The 27,088-nt window shown below is 38.6% G+C and overlaps 1 long non-coding RNA gene across 1 annotated transcript; it reads left to right on the forward strand.

Annotated features, from left to right (window-relative positions):
* The first annotated feature begins 6,967 nt into the window (after nucleotides 1-6,967).
* LOC108696756 lies at nucleotides 6,968-16,322 on the forward strand. The gene is made up of 3 exons (XR_001932322.2): nucleotides 6,968-7,045; nucleotides 8,066-8,135; nucleotides 16,142-16,322. It is a non-coding gene; the product is annotated as an uncharacterized LOC108696756 (long non-coding RNA).
* The last annotated feature ends 10,766 nt before the right edge of the window (nucleotides 16,323-27,088 follow it).

Below are 27,088 nucleotides of genomic sequence, written 5' to 3' on the forward strand. Positions count from 1 at the left end.
CTGGACAATGCAGCTACTGTATATATTTTTGGCCAATTAATGATGCATATAAATGTATATAAAAATATATTTAACTGCTTAGTGCTACATGTGCATTAATGCCTTGGCCAAGTTCTTGAAAAGCACAAATCCAAATCATAGTTGAGAATTCTCTGCACCAGCACAAAAACTGCACTTACCATTCTCATTGTCACAATTGTGAATTTGTAGCCCATTTTGTCTGCATCTAATCCTTGCAGATCTCCTCAGTGGGACACTGTTCGTGTCTGCTTGACCACTTGTTTCCTTTCCGAAAATAAAACAGGATGAAAATGATTTTATGTTTATTTTTCTTAAATTATATTATACATAATATAAATGTATCCCTTTTCTGCCAGGGAGGAAGTATTCTAAACTATTTTGCTAGTTTTAGGGTCTGGCCACAGAAGCAGATTCGGGGAGATTTAGTCGCCTGGCGACTAATCGCCTTTTCTTCAGGACGACAATCTCCCCTAACTGCCTTCCTCCTGCCTTCCGCCAGCTAAAATGAAAATTGCCTTGCTGAAGGCACACGCAGCGCTTCATTTTATGAAGTCGCCCGAAGTTTCCTCACGAGGATAAGCGTTGATAAATCACCCCCCTTAGTGATACAATTAGGAATTGGGAAACACTCCCAAAAACAATTAGAAACAATCAAATCCTTATCTTAAGTATAGTATTGGCATTTAGGCCACACTATTGTTTGTTTTATCATTGCCAATTATTATTTAGTGGGCTTTAAGATTACATCCATGGTCATATTAACACCCATTCTATCTAACCTATCAATTATACACAGTAGTATATGTAATATTTGCTCTTGTCTTACCTTCTCTAGTGCCATAAGGCTTTGGGAAGCTGACTTGCTTACACAAAATGTAATTTCTATCTGTTGCTACACTTGCTTCTTGTATTGAAAAAAAAAATCAAAAGATAATAAAATGTAAAAAATATTAACAAAGTAATATTTTGCTCTCTCCTTCTGATGCTGTTGCTGCTCTCACGAAAGATGCAGTAACAGTGGTGACTCTGGAGTATTTCCTTGCTTAAAGGCTTGCTTTCCATTAAGATGTCATAATGCATGTCCAGTAGTAATGCTGGCAATGCTGGAAGTTTCACTCAGTGGTTGCCATTATGATGTCATCAACAGAAAGTTATTCACTGAAAAACCTTTAACTGTGCTACCATTGCTTTTCTTTACATTATTAACAGTCTTTTTTTAATAAAGAAAATCAAATAGTTGATCTAAAAAAAGCACACATATTTTACCTGCTTCTTACGTCTAAAGTTGCACTCATATGAGTTGCAGTTGCACCTTTGTGCATATACAGTATGTTGGATACATCCGCCAGTACCTGCTGGCAAGCGCGAATTTGTGGAAAGGCCACCAAGGCCCACTAGGCAGCAGAATTTTCGGGGCAGCATGCTGTCCAACCACACCCATATTGGTTCAGAAACACTGGGGATGCGTAGGAGATACAATAGTTTTTAAAATTTCCCACGCACCAAACTCCATTGCTCCAGTCTTGATGATGAAAATTTGTGAGAATAAAGGGGAGGGGGGCGACGAATCACAGCAGGCCTAGGTGCGCCCACTATGTAAATCCGGCCCTGCCTACTGGTTATTCCCAAACTATTCCTTAACTATTCACCAATGTGAATGTGCTCTGATGGCAAGACACATTTGATGCTTTGATTCATTTTGCCTGTTTTTTTCAACTTTTTTACTATTACCTCTACAATACTACTAGAAATATGTGTTTATGTTGTATATTGTTTGGGGGGATTAACTAAAAGTACAAGTGTTTCCCAATCTTTTAGCAGCCGATCCCATTCTTGAAGTGCCTGCTCAAAAATATTATTGTTATTTTTGTGTGGATTGTTATTGCAGAATGGCATTGACTAAAACAAGGGGGTTATTTACTAAACTCCGAATGCCAAAATCCGAAAAATTTGTGATTTTTTTTTTTTTTTTATAAAATCTTACTTTTAAAAAACCACACATTTTTCAGAATTTATTAAGCCCCGAGCATGGAAAAGTCTGAATCAGCAAATCCGGCATCCCAGACCTGTCAAGGTTTCATATAAGTCAATGGGAGAAGTCCCAATGATTTTTTGATTTTTTGCACTGGGTTTCGTGCAATACCGCAAAGTTTTCAGGCAAAAAGCTGAGTTTTCGGGTGAAAAATCCAAAAGAAATCTGAGTTTTCAAGTGAAAAATCTGAAAAAATCGTGAAAATCTGATTTTTTTTTCCGTGAAAATGTAATAATAAATAAGCGTAAAAACCCGAGCGGATTTGATCAGAGTTTGCAGCAGAAAATGTTGAGATAAAATCGGACCTTCATAAATAACCCCCTAAAAGCCTCATTTACTAACAATGGAATTTCGTTTTTTTCAATGAATCTCGAAAAATGTGTTTTTTTTCTATTTTTCTAAAAAGCTCCAAACATTTGATATGTATTAAGATTTGAATAAAGAATGTCAACAAAATCAGATTGAGAAAAACTGCAACTTTTTCAGATTGTCGTGCAAAAAAAAGCAAATTCTTTTGCGTTTGATTTCCGAAAACCACGAAAAATCCAAGGTACCAGTATGGGTGCCCAGGGCCGCCATTAGAAATCACAGGGCCCCGTACAACAACATTTTTGGGACCCCGCCACCATGGCCCCCAGACCCCACCCACACCACAGTTAAAAGACCACACAGACATCAGCTCTAAAAATGGTAAACCCCCCACACACAAGTTATAAAAAGTCATTGATGGTCAGGGCTCCCCTATAGGTTAAAAAAACCTGTGGCGCCAGGGCCCCCATAAAAGTTTTTTTTTTAAAAAAATTGGTGGTCAGGGCCCCCCTACAAGTTAAAAAAAAATTGGTGATCAGGCCCCCCCTATCAGTTAAAAAAAAAACATTGGCGACAGGGCCCCTCATACAAGTTTTTTTAAAAAAAAAAAAAAACATTGACACCAGGGCCCCCCATAAAAGTTTTTTAAAAATCATTGATGGTTAGGACTTCAAGTTCGGCTCTATTCGACTCTTTTCATGATTTCTAGTCTTTTCGTGGCTTTGGGGCTTTGGCAGTTCGGCTTTTCGTCTCTTCAGGACTTAGGAAGAGGCAGCACGGCTTTGGCGATGTCAAGGGGGGCCCGGCTATTTCAAAAAGTGCAGCACAGCCGGGCCCTCCTTTACGTCCGGGCCCAGTACAGGCATACCCCATGTGCCCCCCTGATGGCGGCCCTGTCTATATTACAGCACTATTTTCCATACAGCTTTTGGCTTCAGCTGTTCCATTCTGGGGAAAATGAGGATCACTTTGATGAGGATTCTGATGTTTATTGCCACTTTAGCAATATCTTTGGTGCTACTGGTCACATGACTAACCTAGCCTCTTAGCTCCTGGGCAACTTTGAGGTAACTATACTATAGATCAGTATGGAGCCAGAGGGGCAAATTCACTAGCGTTCGCTAGCGTTTGGCATTTTCGCTACTGCGCAAATTCACTAACGAACGCTGGCGTAGTTTCGCTAGTGTTACTTCGCAACCTTACGCCAGGCGAATCTTCGCTAGCGACGAAACTACGCAAATTCACTAACTTGCGCAGTGTAGCGAACGCTACCTTTTACGCTAGACTTCCTTCGCCACCTCAGACCTGGCGAAGCGCAATAGAGTAGATAGGGATTGTTTCAAAAAAAGTCAAAATTTTTTCTAAGTCCCAAAAAACGCTGGCGTGTTTTCTACATGATGGTTGATAAGCTGAAAAAGATCGAAAATTTTTTGGGGCTCCCTAGACTTACCTAGACAGTGGGCACATGTGTAGGGCAAAATAAAATTTTTATTTGCAGATTTGAAGGTTTTCTAGGCATTTGTAGTGCAGATACGTGTTCCTCCATTGAAATTTGAATTTCGCGCCGTATGCAAATTAGCCTTCGCTAGCGCAACTTCGCTAGCGCAACTTCGCTTTATATAGCGAAACAATGCTAGCGCAACTCCGCAACCTTACGCTACCCCTGTGCGCAACTTCGGATTTTAGTGAATTTGCGAAGCGCTGGCGAAACTACGCCTGGCGAAGTGCGGCGAAATGCGGCGAAGTCGCACTTCGCATCTTAGTGAATTTGCCCCAGAGACTCCAGGACTTATATATATATACACCAAACCTTGCTACTGCAGTTATACTTGGTTTACAGCAGCTTTGGGATCTCCTTGTCTCTTTGAACTCTGCAAGAGCAGGGAGAGGGGACTATCTTGCTTACTAGGTAGGGGCTTTTTTAATTCTTGGGTTGAGTTCTCCTTTAAAGGATAAGAAAAGACCTATTTACTTGGGTATGCCAAAAGTTAGGCACCCCAAGTGATTGTATATACTCACCTGAAACCCCGGCCCGGTGCTCCTATCAGCAGAAAACAGCACCGGTCCGGTGGTTCTTCCTGCCAGCACCACAGAGCGTTTGGCTTACTTCTTCTTTCTTCAAATTTCCCAGGGACGACACATGCACAGTAGAATGAAATAGCTGACTTCTTAGTTAAAATTTGTTATTCCGAGCTACTGCGCATGCACACCCACGAGAAGAAAGAAGAAGCCAGAAGCCAATCGATCCTTGGTGCTCACTCAAAGAACCCCCAGACCGGTGCAGTTGATAGGAGCACTGGCCCGGGGTTTCAGGTAAGTCAATACAATCACTTGGGATGTCTAACTTTTGACACACCCAAGTAAATACAGCCTTACCTTCTCCTTTAAGTAAGGTGTAGCCAGCACTGATTGCCTGGCCTCAAATAAGGATGTTGGCCTGCAATTAACACAAGGTAAGATCAGATTCAGTAAGAACTTACTCACTGATCTTCTGGCCAAGTGGTTTAAGTCAGGAGGTTTTCTGTAAAAACATCAGCAGAGCAGTTTTTCTCAAAGAATTTCATCACTTGCACGATGAATGTGTTATGTCTCTCCTAAAGAGATACAAATATTTTGCAAGTGCGTTTGTTTTGTTTTAACAAGACTTTCTCATTCCCTGTAAGATTTTGCTTCTATTCTGTTTTTCCCAACCTCCATAACACTCTTATTAGAAATGCAAGTTTGAATAGATAAAATGGATGCAACATTGTCTGTGGATTGACACTATTCACAAAGGTACTATAATCCAAAAATTCATCTTTACTAGTTTTCTTGCATAGATGCAAAGATGCCCTCTAATTACCAGCAGCTTATAAGACATATTGCAAAGCATTCATCAACGAGTCCATCTTTTATTGATGTACAGGTACTGTATTTCATCTATTTGTACATTTCTTCTAATCTGTATACAATAGGCTTCCTTGTTTAAGCTTAAGGACTCCTTTTTACATTTGGCAACATCCAAGTAGCTGTAGTTTTGGGTGGCATGATTTTAGGGGTTGCGTGCTGCCCAGCCACATGTGTATTTGTTCCTAGAGCACATGGCACACAGTAGATTTGACAGTTGTTTAAATCTCCTGCACCAAGTGTCCAGTGCTTCACCAACTGTAACAGGAGAAGTGGGTACTAAGTGGGGGTTTGGGGGACTACTGGTCTTGGGGCACAAGGGATCAAACTTGGACCTGCCTGTAGGTTGTAGATGAACCCTCACATTTTTCAGGCTTTCCCTGGGGTTAGGTTTCAGCCATAATAGTTGGTCATTTAAATAATTAAGGCATATCTCAGACTGTAAACAAAAATTGACTCTTCCTCCCAGAAATTCAAATCTCAGCAAACATGGAAGGCATTTAAAAACTGTGCATTAATGTTATTTAATTATTGTAAATTTACTTTACAATGTTTAGAAAATGTAATACACCTGTAATTTGGGTTTCTGTTTTTTAAAATCATTTGATAGAAAAATATTTATGTATTTGATTAATGCCAAATTCTCTGTTTAGTAGATGTGCAAAGTGCTTTATTAGTATTTATAGTTTTTTTCAGTTGCATTTCTGTCATGTTTGCTTGTTTATAAGTTTAAAAATAAAATATGTGGATCATCGTAGTGATACTGAAATTAATGGATGAGTGCCTCACATCTGGAGGCTGGTGGTCACAGGTCATAGCACATAAAGGGGTCATTAAAGGGGAGCAATCAAAGAAGGGTGCTCTTGATGGAGAACAGACTGGTTGCTCTATTATTTATATTTTCAGTGTCCTTCACACCTGAGGTACTCCAGCCCAACCCTCTTGGAATAGTAACAACTCTGTGTAGTCATTGGAATCCTCTTAAAAGCATGGCATTTTTTGTCCATCACCACTAGGGATTACTTGCCCCCCAAAGTCCATGGCAAACAAAGAAAAAAGTTAATTGGCAGGTATGAGAAAGGGGTGCAGATAATCATAACATTTGCAATGATTTTCAACCTCCCTTTTCACATGATGTTTATTGTGCCCTTCTGGTGTCCTGGTTTACTTGGCTCTTCAGGCTATTCATTACACTGGTGTGGTAGACTTTACCTTACATGCCCCAACCTCAATGTCAGATCTCAATAAACATATCCCTAGTTAGTGGGGGTAGATGAAGATGATTACTGTGCAATGGAAAATTACTTAGAATCAACATGGGTCATTTATAAAGATCCCAGGCAGTAGTGCAAGAGCATCAAGGATGCAAATGCACCACTTCTGCACTTTGTGCAAGATCCAGCCCTGTCTTTACTGCTCCTTGTGAATATTTGCTGCCAAACATTGTATTCAAGAGGGTGGTGACAGGTGGCTGTGCTTAGAAACAGAGCTTAGAGACTTGGGGCTATTCAAAGAGAGTTGAAGGCAGGTTGCAAAGTGCAAAAAGACTGGAATTTTTGTGCTATTGTTCCTTTGCCTTCCACTTGGTAAATTAATCATCTAGTGGCCAAAGAGATATTTGCAATGATTTGCAACAACGGTGGTCCTATGAGCAACAACATATAAATAAAATACATTATAAGCCATAGGGTGGTTTGTTTAAACTATCTCTTTCTTTTAAGAGCCGATTCACAAGGAAGGCAAAGTGCAATAGAGCAGCACAGAAATTCACGCTTCATCTTGAAATCTATGGGCAGGGTAAGTATTGCTGTGGCAACCAGTGGCATAAGTCAGGCAGAGAGCATTTGGGTATATGTAATTCTTCTTGTATACCCTGAATATGACTATTTTCATTTTTTAAATTCACTTTGTCAGAATACAAACATAGGACTTCAGTGTTTAGGATTCTAGTTATACGCATATTTTTATATTCTAATCTGAAAAGCACGGGTAATTTTCATGACTGAAATCCCCCTGTGCCCTAAAATTATTTCCCTGGGCGAGCAAAAATTACCAACATCATGGCAGTGCCAGGGACATGACCAAAGATATGAGGAATAATCCAACAGTTATTCATTGGGGTAAATTCTCCATATCTTATGTGAGTCCAGGTGCACAGAGCCCAAATAAATAAAAGGTGACCAACACTATTAATCCATAGTTGTATAGGCTGGCACACACCAGACCATCCACAACAAAAAGTGGTGCAATTTAAAAAAAGATTTATCTAAAGAAAAGGTATTGCACAAAAAACAGCCTTAAGCATTTCGAATTCTATGAGGCTGTGGTTTATGCAATCAATTTACCTTTTTGTTTAATCTTTGGCTACAAATAACAGTAAGGAGCAGTCTCTGCAAACCTTTACACCATTTTCATGTTAATTCTTGGCCTTTACCAACTATCTTCCTCATGCTCATTATACTCAGATTATGGAAAAAATATATTTGTGGGGTGGTTTCTATGAGCTAGCATCCTTGTGCCTTGATGTACAGCTCAGTGAGACTATGGAACAGATTTACCAGAGGTGTTTGTTACTGCAGGAGCAATTTTTTTCACTTCCATGAAAGGTTTTTTTTTTCATTTATCACCATTTTCAATGGTATAACCCCATTATAAATTATAGTAAAAATTGTTGCAATTTTAAAAAATTCTACTGGCCCCAGGTGAAAAAGCATGAAAAATTCATCTTGACTCGAATTAAAAAAACTCATAGAAGGGGCCAAGGGAAATTCACTTTTTTTTTAACAATTTTTAATAATTTTTACAATCATTTTTCAGGAAAGGGGAGAGAGAAGAGAGGAAGGAAGAGGAGAAGAAAAAGAGGAGGAGATCTGGCTACCACACACAGGTACGATAAGTCATATAGCTAGATGATTTTAAAGGTGCAATACACATTATAAATATGTTGCAACAAGGATTCATAACGGCACCTCAGCATAAAAGTCTCGTAGGAGTTATCTGTGGTTATCGTTAATTTAGCGTTGTTATGTCTTTTGTTGATAAAAGTAAAATACTCGTTCATACAGTTGGATGCGTTCAACCTCCTTGGATATTTCTTGGATTGAGGGTAGGACATTCTGTTTCCAGCAGCGTGCTAAAAGGCTCCTACTTGCCAGGAGTATTTGGATAATCCAATAATAAGCCCAATAAGAACATTTGCAGGTTGAAGTGGGGTGAGTATGCCTGTGGACTGGTATATGTGGTCCCGGATTTTGTGCCAGTAAGTTTGTGCTAGTGGGCAGTCCCACCAAATATGTAACATCGTCCCTACGGCACGTTGGCATCTCCAGCATAAGTTGGATGAGTTGGGGAAGGCTTGCTGAATCTTATCCGGTGTCATATACCATCTATACATGGGAAATTCACTTTTGATTAAAAAAATTTACTATAGGGTTACTGTGCAAAAAATTCTTACCTTTCTGTAAGAAACAACCGGAGGCACTTCCAACAAAGAGCAATTGGGGAGAAGTGTCTTGTCTTAATAAAAACACTGTAGAGCGGGGGTCCCCAATCTATTTTACCTGTGAGCCACATTCAAATAAGCTGGGGGGCTGGGGAGCTGCACAAGCTGGGGAGCTGCATAAGCATTAAAAAAGTCCCTGCCAAATAAAGGCTGGGTAAACAATTGCAGCAGCACTCCGATATGTGAAAAAAACGTTTTATTCGTGCAACAATGGCAACGTTTCGGACTATTCCAGTCCTTTATCAAGCCAAACAAAATGTGTAACAAACGTGCTTTTTAAAGGTGATTGCCAGGTGCTTAGTGGGAGGATTTAACAATTAGTCACCACCTCCCAATTAAGAGACTCAATTCCCAGCAGTCTCTGTAAAGTGTCCATGAAAATTTGTGCAAAATTAACTTTCAAACAGCTCAATACATTGGTAATAAAATAATCCATTGTGTTAATAATCATTCAGAATTATATAAGAATTAAAAAAGTTTAAAAATTGTGATAAAAATCCAATATAATATATCTTGACTGTGAACATTTTAGAAACATTTTTGTGAAACACAATGTGATACTGTAGCATTATAATCCGTAGTGATGAGTTTTAAAATCTCATGTGACTCACATATTTGCTCTGTCACTGGAGTTCTGGATGTCTACGTTTGTCAGGACACCAGCAATTCCCAGGATAGGAGCAATATACTTCTAAAATATAAGAAAAGTTTAAGAAAAATACATGAGTATGAGCAATTCAAAGCTAGTAAAGATTGCTTAATAATTGAAACATTGTCTATTATATCTAGAAACATTGTATACGTAGTAAAAATACATTTTGTTACACTAAAAGCACGATACAAGAAAATACCATCTCAAATAAATAATTCGGGAGTATATTCTCTATTTAATCCCCCAGGGGTCAACGTACCCAATCTTAATATCCATTTCATTTCCATTTTCTTTAGCAGTTGCACTCTATTTCCCCCACGTCTCAGAGGGCCCACACTATATCAATCACTTGGTATCTTAATTGGCTTACTGTCGGGCTTCCACAAAATGTGCCGGGATAGGCAAATGTGTATAGTGGCATCTAATATTAGACTTATGTTGTTTAATTCTGTCTTTGACTTTTTGTGTTGTTTCTCCCACATATGCCAATCCACATGGGCACTTAATTAAATATATGACATATGTTGAATCACATGTATAAAAGTTGTTAAATTTAATCACCTTTCCCGTGTGTGGATGTGTAAAAGTTGTTCCTTTTGTAATGTTATTACAATTAGCGCAATTCAGGCATGGGAATGTTCCCATTCTGGGAGTTCCCAAAAACCTTTGTATTCCTTACTTTGTAGGTCCCACATCTGCTTTTATGACCATATCTCTCAAATTTCTACCCCGTTGGTATGCCATTAAGGGAACTTCTCTAAATGCCGGGACTTGTGGAGCACACGTCTGCAGAATGTGCCAATGTTTTGTAATTATTTTATGTACATGATTACTGGCCACATTAAATTTGCTAACAAAAGCCAATCTCTGTGTCTCTTTTTTCTCTTTCTGTTCCATTAGTTTATTCTTGGGCATATCTTTCACTTCCTGCATACAGGCATTAAGGAGTGTTTCAGGATAACCCCTCTCCAAAAATCTATTTTTCATCTCCCCCATTCTCATATTACCTGTATGTTCATCTGAGGTTATACGTTTTACTCTCATAAATTGTGTTTTAGGTAGATTATTTCTCAATGGGGTTGGGTGGAAACTAGAGTATTGCAACAAACTATTACGGTCCGTCTCTTTTTTATATAGATCAGTTGTGAGAAAACCATTATCTCTTTGTATTGTTACATCGAGAAAATTAATTCTTGCAGAATCATGTGTCATTGTGAATTTTATAGTCGGTACAGCTGAATTCAGCTGTCCACAAAAAACCATCAAACTGTCTGTTGTACCTGTCCATATCATGACTATATCGTAAATGTATCTCTTTTACAGTTGACAATATTGTATAAAATTCAAGTTAGTGTATACATGCATATGCTCGAAGAAATCCATATATAGGTTCGCATATGTAGGGGCCACATTGCTCCCCATTGTGGTCCCCTGTAGCTGTTGAAAGAAACTATCCTGAAAAAGGAAATAGTTTTCTCTCAAGACAATATTTAACAGAGACAAGAAAAATTCTTTAGCCTCCTGTGAATAAGCATCATTGGAATCAAGAACCTTCTTAATGGCGTATAACCCCTCTTCATGCATAATTGATGTATAAAGGCTCTGGATATCCATCGTAACCAGAGTTCCCTCCTCTGGTATTCTCAATGTCTTGAGAATTCCCAATAACTGGGTTGTGTCTTTTAAATAAGATTTAGTTTGTGTCACAAAGGGCTGTAAAATCTTATCCAAATATATTGAGAGGGGAGCGAGTACTGAATCGCTACTGGCCACTATAGGTCGACCAGGTGGATGTTTCAAATCCTTGTGGATTTTTGGTTAGATGTAAAAGACGGGAGTTACCGGGTGCTGTTGTAGGAGAAAATGTTGTAAAGCTTCATCAATAATCAAATTGCCAAATAAAGGCTGTGATTGGCTGTTTGGTAGTGGACTGGCAACCTAAAGCTGGCCATAGACACAAAGATCTAAAGTACAAAAGAATAGATCAGCCGATGTTCTGCCCCTGACAGCAATCATACGAAAGTTATGTTCGACCAAAGCTAGTGACAGTCTCCCTCTGAAAATCGTACGATCGGCAATACATGCAGAGATATTATCGTCAGCCGACAAATCTTTTAACCTGTCCGATCGACCAAACGACGATCTCCTCCAGACTAAAAAAGGCGGGACTCTCTACACACGGTCCGAAAATCGTACGAATCCTCGATTCGTACGATCTGATCTTTGCATCTATGGCCAGCTTAAGGGAGGCTGTGTTTGACAGCATGTCTGGTTTTTATGCATCCAAGCCAAGAATTGAAAAATAAACACCTGCTTTGAGATCACTGGAGCAACATCTAAGGGGTTGATGAGTAACATTTTTCCCGTAAGCCACTGGTCGGGGAATACTGCTGTAGAGCATGCCCAGCTGACTAAAGTGGGCACATTCTCTGTCTACGTAGAATTATAACCAGGCAGAGAAAAAGTTAGTCCAAGACTAACTTTGTCCTTTGTATTTTGGCATGGAAATGTGAAAGTATGCATTTTCACACCAAAATCTCCTCTGTGTGTGCACACAGGCTGAAGCCTGTAATAGAAAAGAGCTAGGCCTTTTCTCTGCCTGTGTTTATACACAGGAGGAATGTGTTTAGATGATTTACCATGTCCCACCATGGTTTTCCATTTAAATAAATAATGACACATTTATTTCTGTTGAAACAAATTTTGTAATATGTTGTGCCTAGGAGTGCTATGGTGTATTTTGTCATGTCATGTCTGTCATGCGAAAAAAACAAAGATTTCTCCATCTTAGCTCAAAGATCACTTTGCCATGTGCAGTCCCTCCTGTGTGTGTGATGTTTTGCACAGGATTCACTTAAACAGCACCACCAGCTATTAGATATGCTGCAGACGAAACCTTGACATCTAAAATGTAATAACATTTGAATAAAGCTTCTCCTACAAATGGCAATGCCATTAATAAGTAAGAGGAACCCTCCAGGATATTTTTTTCTTCCAGCTCTACAACATCTTTATCACTGAGCAGTAAAATGGAATATCTATTATTTAGCAATAGTGTTGTGAGATATATGTCAAGGTTATTTCCTAGTAGTAATTTAAACTTAAATAAGTGTCATAAAGAATGCATAGATCAGTAGTGTCGACTAAAAACAGGAAGAAAATGTTTTATTTTCAACTGTGCTACGGTAATGGAAAACAGAAGGTAGTACATTTGTAAACTGCCTTTGTCTGTATCCTTAAATCCTACCCAAAACCTTTGCAACTTCTTTCCAGCAGCCATGAAAGCAGTTATCTTAGGTTGTCCCATATATACCGTACAGTACATGCATTTACTTAATAATCGGTTGCAAAGGTAGCAGCCCTGTCAGTAGTGGGTCCTCAGTTATCCTTCTTGGGAAAGAGGACCCTGAGCCAAGTTCTGCATCAAAACCTGGGGACCTCTTTATATGAGCAAAAACACAGCTAGATATGCAGAACAACTCATATAAATCACATACTTGAGAAGCCAAACTATACAAAAAAAACATGCCATGTTTGACAATATTCTGATGGGAAGTTTCCCACTGATTTCTTGTTGGCATGGCAGATTAATACAGATATTCAATGAACAATAATTGTTTGAACAGGTGTTTCAGCTACGCATATCACCTTAATGTTTGCTCTCTGCAACCTAATCTAGAAGTTCCTGGTTAAAATGTAGTTGAGCTAATAAAAAGGTTTTTTTAAAAGGCTCAAGTAAATATCTGGCTGTGAACTGCAGCCTGCAAAAGTTAAAGTTACCTGTAGGGCGGGGGTCCGAACTTGGTTTTTATGCAACAAAAACTTTCCTCTAAGCCTAGAATTCAAAAATAAGCATCTGCTATGAGGCTACTGGAAGCAACATGCGAGGGATTGGTGAGCAACATGTTGCCATGAGCCACTGGTGGATCACTAAGATAACTGATTTGGTCCTGCTAAACACTCCCTGCCTTAGTCAGTGCTTTAAAGGACAAGGAAAGCTCCAAGACAGTTTATTGCCAACAGATTAGTCACAATAGTGCAAGCTAGAACGCTATATTTACTCTGCAGAATGCTTTACCATACCTGAGTAAACAGCTCTAGACACTGTTTCTGTTTGTTTAGGATAGCAGCTGCCATATAAGCTTGGTGTGACATCACTTCCTGCCTGAGTCTCTCCCTGCTTACTTACAGCGCTGAGCTCAGATTACAGCAGGGATGGGACGAGGGAGGGGTAGAGGAGCAAACTGAGCATGCTCAAGCCCTAGCCCTGGTGGTTTAAGCTGAAAACAGGAAGTCTGATACAGATGCCCATGTATATACAATAGAAGGAAAGAAATGCTGTGTTTCTTTTGACAGAGGACTCAGAGCAGTATTACTTTGAGGGTTTACTGGTGTATTTATATAGACCTTTCTCATAAAGCATACTTAATTTTAGCCTTTCCTTCTCCTTTAAAGGAATACTGGCAAACTAAGCTACAGCTTGAATTTGGGCCCTGAATGCCAAGACGGTCCCTTATATCTTTCATCCCTAAAAAGTGTTCTAATACCTCAGTCTCTTTCCAAGGTGGCAAACTTTTATTTTTTACTGGTTACTTGTGCTTGTTTTCCTGCAATAAACAAACCATTTTTCCAATGTTTTTCTCATGGAATTTATTCTAAAAATGTTCAGTTGAAAAATATTGTTTTTGTCCTAGAATATATTTTCTTATAAATATATAAATTATTATAAATTTCATTAATCCAATCCGCAGGGATCACCAAATTACTAACAGGAGTAGAGGACAATTCGATAGCGAAAAAGACTTTCGCAGGTGAAGTTTCGCTCTCTTTCGCCAGGCGCATTTTCGATCAGGCAACCGATCATTCACTAAAGTGCAAATTTTTCAATAAGTTTTGCCAGAGTTTCCTTCACCAGCTTAGACCTCCTGAAATGATAAGTTGAAGCTACATCCTTCTCAATCGTATGTCAGTGACATCATATTCTGCATGCCGAAAAGTTAGAGACATTATTAAAAAAAAAAACGCTAGCGTTTTTTCAAATAAGTAAGATTGTTTTTAAAAGTTGTAACTGGTATACATTTTTGTTTTAATGTTTTTTTAACAATTTGAGGGGCATGCCACATTTGTTTAGTCAGCTCATGTTCAGGACAATAGAGGATCTCTTTTGCCTTTATTTTGCTTCCTTGGACATTTTTAATAATAAGTGGCCATTTCAAGCAATTTCACCAACATCAGTAATAAAGACATATGTATATATATGCCCTATAGTTACCTGCCCTATTCAAATTGACCTAAGCGTAAGTGTATTAGCGAAGTTTCACTAGGCAGAAATGAACGCTAGCGAAAGTTAGCGATGAAATGCTCGCCCTGATGATTTTATACTAGCGAAACTTCACCAGCGTTCAGCTGCCGAGGCGCCACTTCACAGGTGAAAAATTCACCCTTTTAGTGAATTTTGCCCCAAGGTATATTTTCATATGATTTTGCATAAAAACATCTGTATTGCATTTTAGTAAGTGATGATTCTTTCCTATTCCAGCACATTTTGATCACCTATTACTTCCATGTCTTTCTTCATTCCCATCATTCCCTTCTCCATTTATATCGCTGTTTACCCTACCCCAGCCTCTTGTCATCACCCACCCCAATCACTTGTTTCATTTTGCCTATTTCACTCAAAAACCTGTATATATGTAAATATAGGAAATAAATGACTTTTACTAGTAATGAATGATGCTGATATGATGGTAAGGGGATGTCATTGGTAGGGGAAATTGGATTAGATGCAGTTCAGACAAGGAGGGAGATTGAAGGGTTGATTGTATGTATAGGTGGAATGTTAGTAGTGTATTTTATTCAAGTATGTGTGGGTATAAACATGGATCTGCAGTAAGCAAGTTCATTTGTTTGCATTAATTTTCTGCCATTCCTGTAGGCATTCTCAGCACGCCCAACACATAAGAGTTTCAATGATAAAAATGTGCAGTATAGATTGGGTTTATTTGCTACTGCTATAACTAGATCAAATAACTAATTAAAATTAGGGATGCACTGAATCCACTATTTGGGATTCGGCCGAATCCCTGAATCCTTGGTGATAGATTCGGCCAAATACCAAACTGAATCTGAATTTGCATGTATAAATTAGGGTCAGGAAAGGAAAAAGTGGAAAAAAAATCTTCTTTTGTGATGAAAAATCATGTGATTTCCCTACCCGCCCCTAATTTACATATGCAGATTAAGATTCATATTTGGTTCTGCCAGGCACAAGGATTAGACAGAATCAGAATCCTGCTGAAAAAGGCCGAATCCTGGCTGAATCCCTAACCGAATCCTGGATTCGGTGCATCCCTAATTAAAATACAATGGCAAGTTGTTGATTCCCTCTTTTTTAAATGCACTTTCTTCCAAGAGTCATCTTTTTTTGATGTTAAAAAAGCACAGACCAGACAAAGTCTGTTGCCTCCTCCATTCCTCTTTTCTTGGACATCCCCCTCTTGTTTAGTCTTTATTGCATTTGTTCTATATCCCTTCTTGTTCCTCTGCCTTGTTTCTGTTGCTGGGGTCTTCCTTTTCTTGCTGCTCTCTCTCTCTCTAATCTTTCTGTTGCCGAGCCCCCCCCCCCCTTGCCTGCATGGCCTTTGATATTAGGGTTGGGCACAGCTGTTGGTAGCAATGTACTGTTTGCTGTGGGAGGCTGCTTTGCTTGTTTAATCATATTTCTTTTCTATATTCACAGACCTGGTGTGGGGAGGAGGTAGGCAGAAAGATGAATGCTAATGCACAGGTGTCCCCTTCTTCTGGTTGTCACGGTTACCTCCTGGGGGGACCAGGAGTATTTAATGAGACTTGCGTCTTTGCACAATTTCATCAAGCAGCTTCCAAAATCTAAATGATCGAGTTATGGTCACAAATAAAGTATTTATTTGCCCACTGACTTTACAATCTATTTTATTTTGCCAAATGCTTTTTTTTAAATTACCTTTAAAAAGAGCATATTAAAGGTAAAATGTCCGGTAAAGTCAGCAATACACTTTATTAACGTAAGTATAACTATGGACGCATACAGCAACTGTAACATCCAATCAGGAAGGAGCTCAGGTTAGTCTTCTAGAGCAGTTATTATATCATGTCAAGGGGGTTATTTATTGAAGGTCGAATTTTAGAGACGTGAGCTTTTTTAGACCTTGAATGAATTCAAACTCAAATGGTTTCTAATTTAAGAAAAAACTTGAATCAGTGAAGTCGGGGTTAAGAACCCAAGAACTCTTCAAATTGTTCAAAAAAACTTGAACATCATGAAGGCTATTAACATCTTCATATGGCTCAAGGGACCTCTGCCATTGACTTCTACATGACCTTTACAGGTTTTGGATGGTGTATTTTCGGATTCAAGCTATTTTCAGGGTCGGGGTATAATAAATGTCAGAAATTTGAGGGGTTTTTTTTTATCAAAAAAATTGATACCCACTAATTTTTCGTGGAAAACACAACTAGACCCTGGGTGAACTGCTGCATCTACAATTTTTTATGTCACTTTTTAAATGCTTATTCTCCAAGTTTTTATTTTTATACTGAACAATTCCTTTAAAACTCTTGCTTTGCACAGTTACATTAGAAACTTTGGAAATGCAACTTATGTTACAGCATAAATTTAAAGGATCCAAACACCTTGTAGGCACGTCAATGATTGATCACATCTAGTATTGTTTGAAATAGAAAAATGCACAAATGTATCAAACTTCTGATTTATTCTTTGGGGTAATTATAAAGACCCCGGACCCTCCTTTGTGCTCTAGTAGAGCTAGATTGTAAACTCTACGAGGTAGGGACCTCCTTCTTACTGTGTCTTTAACCTCATAGCAAATTATCTCTGTATATTTATACTTGTTTATTATAAAGCTTGTCCTCTCTGTGTGTTCTTTTCCACATTGCAAAATTGTACAGCGTTGTGTATCCTTGTAAGGTTTTATAAATTAAGTTACACATACTTCTATCCAAGGTCTAGCTGCACTCTACATCTTGTGCCAGGTAAAAAATTCAGTGGGTAAATACAGTGCCTAGTTGTGGCCTGCGTTTGCTACCACTCTCTTAGGGGACATTAAGGGGGACATCTATGTGCCTCTCCTCACCTGCCTGTCATGAATGCGGCATTGCTGAACACAGACAGTTCTGTACTTGTGGGGTGGTGGGGCTAGCCTCTGTGTTCTAAATCAGGGCACTGAGATCTGCTACAATTCATCTAGACTGGAACACATTAGATTGTGCCCAATTTTTTTTCACTTTGCACCCTGCATTCAAGATCATATTTAATGACTTGCTGTTTACCCCGTATAGCTGAATGAAACTGCAGCCATATAAGGGAGGGGCAGCTAAAATGATTGCTGGAGAATGTTATTGAGAGACCTTATCACTCAGTAAATACAATGAATGCTATGACCTTTATTTTCAAATTAGCTAGAGTCTCACTATATGTACAGTATATATAAGCTCCTCATATTTGACACATTGTATAAGTAACTTGGCTTTAAAAAGAGACAAGAATAATGTTGCACAGCCTACAGCTGTAACCTTCACAGTTGTCTTAGACTGTTTGTAGTTGTAGTATTGTAGTTCTGTATTGATTTAAATGCATTACATTTGCAAAATATTCATGGAATAAAAGCCATGAAACACAGAAGTGATGTTATCAGTCAGGCCTTGGTGTCTGCCCTGATAAATGGACTGTCTCAAACAGAAGTTCTGCTGATGATCAAAATCACCCAGCAATTTACCACCTCCACTGAAGTTGTGGATCTTCTCTGTTTTAGCAAGATGCTTTAAATGATCTGAACAAAATTTTTTTTCTATCTTCAGGTATGGGACCTGTTATCCAGAAACCTTGGGTTCTACAATTTGGATCTTCATACTAGAAAATCATGTAAACATTAAATAAACCCAGTTTATAAGGATTAATGATATCTTAGTTGGGATCAAGTACAAGGTACTGTTTTCTTATTACTAAGAAAAAGGAAATAAATTTTAAAAATTCGGATTATTTGAATAAAACCGAGTCGATGGGAGGTGCCTTTACGTAATTCAGAGCTTTCTGGATAAAGGGTGTCCAGGTAACGGATCCCATACCTGTACTGGTTTAAATGTACTGCAATTGTAGGTTGTTTATGAACTACATGCCCCTATTACATATCTTTACTATTATACTATTTCTAGGTTATTTTTCAGCATTTGTGTGATGAATCTCCTGACCCACTCTGTAATATTTACAGCAGGCTCCCTTTTTCATGCTAATTTTCACTGGTTGATATTATGGTGGCTTGGGGAATTTAATAGTGAACAACTTTCCTTTCTGTGGTACTTTATGTTATGTAGCTTGCTTACAACCCTTGCTCACGCTGAACTAGAGTGCTGATTTCTCATAGGGAAAATCTCCCAAGGTTTGACTAATCATTCTTAACTAAACAAATAAGCATGGCTTGCGTGAGAGACAGAGGGAAGCAAATAGCAGAATAGACGCAGAGAAGGGATTAAAAACAGGAAGATGTAAGAAAAAGGAGAGAAATTAAACAAAAAAATGAGACAGAGAAGGCAGGAATTGAAGGTTTACATTCATTCCAAGTCATGATATACAGTATCTAACAGTGATGAGCAACTGGAATTGCAGAGTCACCATTCGTACGAGCAGCTTCTCCAGTTCAGCACCGGTAGGAAATTTCAGCCAATGTTTTTTTAGGTATATTCCCAAGCCGAGCTGCCAGTCTTAAGTGAAAGAATTCTCTAACACAGTATCTACAGTATTAGAGGGCATGAACAGCACATCTGACATTAATGCATGGCATAGCCAGTTATAATCAGTTGAAAAACAAGGTAGCATAATCCTCTTATTTATTTTATCGCTCCTCTTTTAGATAGGTAGGAGGAGTTTTGAAAAGAAAATGTAATGTTTATTGTCTTATATACTGATGGGTAGGAGAATTTGGTATACTGAGAATGGGTGAGGAAAAAATGCTGCTGGGTTACGCAATGTGGTTACAGGTATAGATCTGCTCATTTATCCCCATATTTAAAGAGGTGGTTAACCTTTATTGTGTTATAGAATTATCAGTTCTAATCAACGTTTCAATTATGTTCATTATTTATTTTCTATAGTTTTTTTTAATTATATGCCTTTTTCTTCTGACTCTTTCCAGCTTTCAAATGGGGGTCGCTGACCCCATCTAAAAAAACAATGCTCTGTAGCATAAGGCTACAAATGTATTGTTACTGCTACTTTTATTGTTCATCTTTCTATTCAGGCCCTCTCCTGCTCATATTCCAGTCTCTTATTTAAATCAATGCATGGTTGCTAGGGTTGCAAACTGCTGAATAAAAAGCTAAATAACTAAACAAAAACACAAATAATAAAAAATGAAAGTAATTGCAAATTGTCTCAGAATATCATTCTCTACATGATACAAAAAGTTAATACAAAGGCAAACAACCCTTTAACAACAGTTTAGGAGCAGTGTTGTTCTCCAGCATTTTCTTTGTCATCATTGGCTGAAGTGGGTAATGACAATCCTGTTATTAACTCAAGGTCCGCTCTAGTATTGGTGACAGTTCACTCATAATTAGTTTGGCCTCCATCCTCATGGATCCAGTAGTGCAGTGTGAAGAAATTACTACTACGTGGCTCCAGAAAATGAAAAAAAGGGGAAACAGTGTACAATAAAGGAGACAAAGAGGTAAACACATATGAAATAATTGTAAGTACTGTATTTCCTTTATTTACTAGAACTACACAAAACACAACATACTGGTAATTCTCCTTATTCCTCCCTGTATTTTCCAATCTCTGCCTGGACTTCCACCCTATGTGGTTCAGTCTAAACTGGCAATGCTCTCGGGTTACCCTTCTGCTGCACAGATCGCCTTCCTTGAGGCGCAAGAAAAATATTGCTCATCTCATGCAGGCTTGTTGTGTAAAAATACATCTGTGCCATGGGATTGAGCGACAGGAGGTGGGAGGTGAGAGAGGCTGCAGGCAGATGGAGAAGGGAGAACAAATATTCTGTGTGATCAGACATTTTTTGTTCTTTACAGCCCACAGAATCTCACTGGGGGTCCCTTAACCAATGCTGTATTATTAACTCCTTGCTGGTATTACATTTTTAGTGATTGCAAAGGGACCAGGAAAGCTGGAAAATAATGTAGCACCAAAGATGCAGAATGATAATTTGCCTGATATAATAAATGGGAAGTGGCTGTAGGGCTTATTTACTACTATTGGGCAGATTATCCCCAATGAGACAACCCATAGCAACCATAAGCTTTATATGGGTTTCTACAGCTGTTAGTTCAGACGCCTCTGTGTGCCTTATAGAGGGAGAATCCAAACGTAAAAAACAGTTATTATGTGCAAGATACGATCACAGTAAGCAATAGCTGCATTTTTTTTTATAGACAAATGATCAGAATTAGCATTAACAGGAAAGGTGGGAAATAACATTTTACTAGAGAATCAGAATGATAATGTGAATGAAATATAAATAAGCAACAAAAAGTGGCTATAGGACATATTTATAACATTGTGCAAACTGGCCCAGTGCTTTGTTTGGATTGCTACACTGATGCTAACTGTTAGTAAATGAGCCCATGTATATCTTTTAGAGAGGCAATCAAAATGAGAGAGTTATAGTTATTGAGATATCTGCTCATCTTAATGAAAGTGCATCAGACTAAGTAATAGCTATGTACAATATAAAGAGATGGTTAGATTTATAGTTTGCTGTTTATCTTACATAAAGATATAAAAGAGGATATCTGTCTATTTTATAGAAGAGGATCAGAGTAAGCAATAGCTGTTGACATTATATAGAAAGGATCAAAATTAGAGTTTGCAGGGTATCTTACATAAATATGGGAATGTAATAAAAGTCGGTAACGGAAAAAATATTCGCAATGCAAAAAGTTATACCTCTGTGCGAACAAATTTGCCTTTCCGAACCCGGAAACTGTTAAGCGACTTTTTCCGACAGGGGAAAAAGGTTTGCGAATTTTACAGTTAGCGCCAGTGAATGTAATAAAACTTAAAGGAAAACTATATCCCCCAAACAATGTAGGTCTCTATTAAAAGATACTGAGTAAAACAGCTCATGTGTTTTTACCCTGCTTCATGTAAATGAACCATTATCATAATAATATACTTTTTTAGTAGTATGTGCCATTGGGTAATCATAAATAGAAAATTGCCATTTTAAAAAATAAGGGCCTCCCCCTGAGATCGTAAGATTCACTGTGTACACATACAAACCACATGTAAGGTCACATGAGCCAATTAACAGACAGAGTTCTGCCTTTTGCTTCCTCACTTCTTCCTGTTACAGTTAGAGTTGTAGTATTTCTGGTCAGGTGATCTCTCAGGCAGCACAGATAGAGTCACAAAATGGTTGTTCAAGGCAAGAGATGTAAAAGGGCAATATTTATGTAAATATATATTCCAGTTTGGTAAGATTCTTTAATATGTCATTCAATTTGATATAAACTATCTGTTGCTTAAGTATTCATTTCGGGGGTATAGTTTTCCTTTAATGAAAAAGTTGTTATGTTTGCTCCAAAAGATTACCACACCTTCAAGCACTTCTTAAAAGTGGGCAATGCGCAATTAAAATTCGCAATGTAATAACAGTTTAAGGAAGAGTATTACATATTCTAATAAGTGCTAATTGTTTTGCTCTTTGCGACTTTTATTACATTCCCCCAATTGAGTCTTATAGATAGATAATCACAGATACACATTCAAAGCAGTTCACAACTCTGTTCCAACCTACAACGTCTTCTTTTTTAAGTGGATCACAAGCGACAGACCCTGCATCCGAAGGAGAAGGCGCGCAGGGAGAAAACACAGAAAAAAAGAGAGGCCGCCAGGGAGCCTATCGCAGGCGGAAATAGTGGTAAATATATCTAGTATTTCACTTACGCTAGACCAACAACAAGTCTTAGCCAAGGGGCTATCTTATGCCCTAGTGACTGGTCCGGATTTTTTTCAGTTAGACCTAGAACTATACCGTTTCTTCAGAGACATTAAATTGAAGGCACAATTCGTTAAAGATACAAGTGACTCTGGCAATCCCTGTATTAATACGTTCATGGGACACTCTTTGGGATTAAAAGCACCCAGTAATTATAGACCGGAGGGGGGCAATGTTTTTGTTGATGCATTTGTTACACAAGTAAAACGTGATATTGTGAATTTGGAGGTCAAATATAGAAATGGGGAGTTTCATCAAGTACCCTACAATATCTCTACTAGTGAATATAATGCCCTGTCAGCCATTAAACAAAATGATTCATTAATAGTCAAGCCGGCTGATAAGGGTGGGGCCATAGTTATTATGGACAAGGCAATGTACATAAGTGAAATAAGACGGCAACTGCAAGACAATGATACCTATGAGTGTGTTGATGTTAACCCCCTGTTTGCCATACAGAAAAAGGTAGAGCACCTTATCAAAGATGCTCTACAGCTTAAAGTTATAGATCACATATTAGCCCAATTTCTTCAACAAGCTGCCCCTGTTACCCCCATATTCTATATATTGCCAAAAATCCACAAACGACTAGATAACCCACCTGGCCGTCCAATTGTATCGTGTATGAATTCGGTTTTGTCTCCACTCTCAATCTTTGTTGATAAAATAATCAATGGTTATGTCTTGGAGCATAGATCTTATTTAAAGGACACAAATGACTTTTTGCTTAAACTACAAAAATTTACACATATTCCGTCGCATGCGATCCTGGTCACGTTCGATGTGGAGAGCCTCTACACCTCCATCCCTCATGATGGGGGTCTGGAGGCTGTCCGCATCGGACTGACAAGGGATCCTACCATGGATGGATCACAAAAAAAGTTTATCATGCAATGTTTGGAATTGGTCCTTTGTAATAATTATTTTATGTTCCAGGACAGCTTCTATATACAGAAAAGGGGTACAATGGGTTCAAATGTGGCCCCGTCATACGCGAACATGTTCATGAATGAATTCGAACAAAAATTCATATACTCAAATATATTATTCAAGCAACATTGTGTTGCGTGGTTTCGTTTTATCGATGACGTGTTCGCTATATGGACGGGGCCACAGTTGACCCTTAATGCTTTCCATCAAGAGATCAATGCTGCCTTACCCTTCATTAAGTTCACTCTGAATTCAGATAGCGAACAGATTGCATTTTTGGACACTTCCATCATTAAGAAGGGTGGCACTTTGATTACAGATCTGTTTCGTAAATCCTCAGATAGAAACACTCTGCTCCATTACAATTCATTCCATCCTATGCAAACTAAAAAATCACTACCCAAATCGCAATTTGTCCGCGTCAAGCGGATTGTGACAGAGGGCAGTTTACAACAGGAAAGACTGAATGAAATGGAGAATAATTTTTTGCAGAGAGGTTATCCCCCAGGTCTTCTTAAAAAGCAACGTGAGGGGATTGAGGATCCTCTGGTAAATCCCCAATGTGATTACAAAAGGGATCAAAAACGTATCCCTTTTGTTTCTAAATTCAATACAGCGAGCCAAGAGGTCGCCAAGATTATACGAAAACATTGGGGTATACTAAGAGATGGGGTCCCTGAGGTAGAATCTTTCCAAAATATGCCACTTATGTCATACAAAAGGAACAATACCATTGGATCCACTTTGGTTAAATCAGATTTGGGAGGAAATTTAAGGGAAGAACGGGTCTTACGCCCTAGAAATAATGGCACCTTCCCCTGTCTGTCGTGTAACTGTTGCTCTAATGTCCTTAAAGGGGATGTCGTATATCACCCGCGGAAGGGCACCCCGATAAAAATTCATGGCTTCTACACATGCAATACTACTTTTGTAGTTTATGTGATTAAATGCCCATGCGGCCGATTGTATGTAGGGCAGACAACCCGTGCCATCAAGGATAGAATACGTGAGCACAAATCCGCAGTGAAACTTAAAAAACTAGATCAGGCGGTTTCCAGTCATTTTGCTGAAAAGGGTCATGGGGTCCAGCAATTAAAGTTTCAAGTAATAGACAATATTCCAATACTTCGCCGCGGTGGTGACCGTGTTAAAATGTTACTTAAAAAAGAAGCTAAATGGATACGCCGCCTAGAAACGCTGGAGCCCCATGGCCTTAATCGCGAATATGACTTGCATCCCATATACCGATAGAATTTTAAAGGTTGTTTTTAATCATAACATTATGATCAAAAATTTTTTATAAATATTGGTCATTTTTATTGTTTTACAGATACTGTACTATGAGATTCAAACCTTTACCGTGATGAATGCAATTACCAGGAAATAAGTGGACACTTTATCTATGTACTACTATGTATCTGACAATGTTGCCTTTATGTGTATATACATTTTTTCTTTGTATCAATTAATTCTGATCGCTCACCTATAGAGGGCGATCTAATGTGTGAGTATAAAACCTTGCAATCTGCAGTAGTTCATTAACTTGACAAAAGGCCATGGAGGCCTGAAACGTTGTTCGTTTGAGATCCAAGCCAGAAAAATCCAATAAAGGCTTTTTAAGATTATACATGATTTGCATGGTGCTGTGATTCCGTCTTGCCAACCTACATATCTGAATTTATCTCCCAAGTACTTACCATACCCAGGGACGGATTTACATAGTGGGCACCCATAGGCCCACTGCCATACGTCACCCCTGTTCCCCCCCTCTATTTGTGCAAATTTTCATAATCAATGGGGATTGGCGCATGGGAAATTTAAAAAATTATTGTATCTCCATCACATCCCCAGTGTTTTTGAACCAATGTGGGTGCGGTTGGGCAATATGCCGCCCCCCTAAAATCCTGCCCCCCTAGGCCTGGGCCTAGGTGGCCTTTCCACAAATCCAGGCCTGACCATACCACTTGTTACTCTTGTTCTACTGATGTATGACTTCACTCCTTACAGCTTCACATACATTCATTCAAAAGTTTGCTAGAGCTACACCATATTCCTGAATCCCCTTCCACATTCCTTGCCGCTACTCTTAATTAAACAATCTCACAATTTTTAAAACACATGACAAGGGGACTCCTCAATTGACCATTCGCCCTCAGCCATCCCACGGAACGCCATTGTTACATACATAAATGAAACACCAGGAACCCAAAATGGTTTAAATTGGCAACAGTATTTATTCACATTTTTTTTAAATATTTTTATTTGTACATTTATCCAATATGACACAGAGCAGTACATTTTACACAATTGAAAGTACAGGCAATTATAGACTGTCCATGCGTATATTTGTCTTAAATTAAATGGGAAATAATCCCAGTACCTGGTCACAGAAAAGTAACATTATATCCTTTCGTCAGATATCATATCTTAAGTTCAGGCTTGATAAACCTATCATATTGCAGTACCGTGGTACCAGCCTCACCCCAAGGCAATATTCAAAGCCAGAATTCCATAAGAGATTGCTACTATGCTCTGCTGTTCCTCAGTGAAGACTTGAGATCAGCACTATGTTATTATATCCACCACTGAGTATTAGGCGGCCTGTACCTACAGAAAGGATGGCCCCCAAACCTGCTACCAGCAGGAGCTGCATCTCCTACCATGAGAGAAGTTCAACAACCCTGCTGTCAGTCTGGAATCTACAGTATTATAGGATATCCAAGCCGGCTGTCACCTAGCAGTAGTAGCGTCTGTATCAATCAACTCACCATGCAGTCACATGAGAGAACCTCCTTTCTCCCTCTTCTAAAATTTCCTGTGCAGTACTCTGGCAACAGCTGTGACAAATAAAACTTAAAATACATTATCATATATCCACTGTTTTGATGCAGAGGAAGGCAAAAAACCCAGCCTGAAGACAGTGCCAATTATGCTTCAGAGGAAGAAAAATCATTCCTGTTCCCAATGGCGATAGGAAACATTTCCTGGAACACGCATTTGACATTCATTTAACATGAATCAATACAATCCAGCCTAGCTGCCCCCAGGGAAATGCCCCAAATTATTTTCTTACACCTACGTGCAGATTCATGGATCGCAGTTCACGGCAGCCATCTTCCAGGTCTTCATTAATCTGAGACCAGGACAGCGGCGCATGTGCAGTTAGAACAATTTCCCGGTTTGCAACAACTGTGCATGTGCCAAAATGGATGGAAATTGCAGAAGCGCCGGAAGAAAACACAAAAACCCGGAAGATGGCTGCCATGAACTGCAATCCCTGAATCTGCACCGAGGGGTAAGTAAAAAGCATTACCGCGGGGGGTAGCTAGGCTGGGGTGGAGGAGGGAGGGGGGTCTACATAGGGTAGGGGTAGGGTTTTTTTTAGTTAATGGTTGTATTGTCCTTTAATGATGATATGATAATATTGAAGGTTACAGATTATTTGATTTTATCTGTTTTGTTATTTCTAAATTATTTTTAAATTGTATTTTGCACAGTATGTATTATGTATTGATTTGTTACTTTGTATTTAATCAGTTTGCTGTGTTAGTATATGAAATCTGTATGTTCATTGTACACAACCTTTTATTGCAACAGCCCTGCGGAATAGGCTGTATCTTTATAAATACATACATTATTAAAGAGATACTGACACCTGAAATTAAACTTTTTTTTACATCTATTATAATATTGGCTTTGCAAACTACTTCTAACTTTGCCATAAAGTATTTGCATGATGCTTTTACATT

This window comes from Xenopus laevis, chromosome 1L, assembly GCF_017654675.1.
Source record: "Xenopus laevis strain J_2021 chromosome 1L, Xenopus_laevis_v10.1, whole genome shotgun sequence".
NCBI lineage: Eukaryota > Metazoa > Chordata > Amphibia > Anura > Pipidae > Xenopus > Xenopus laevis.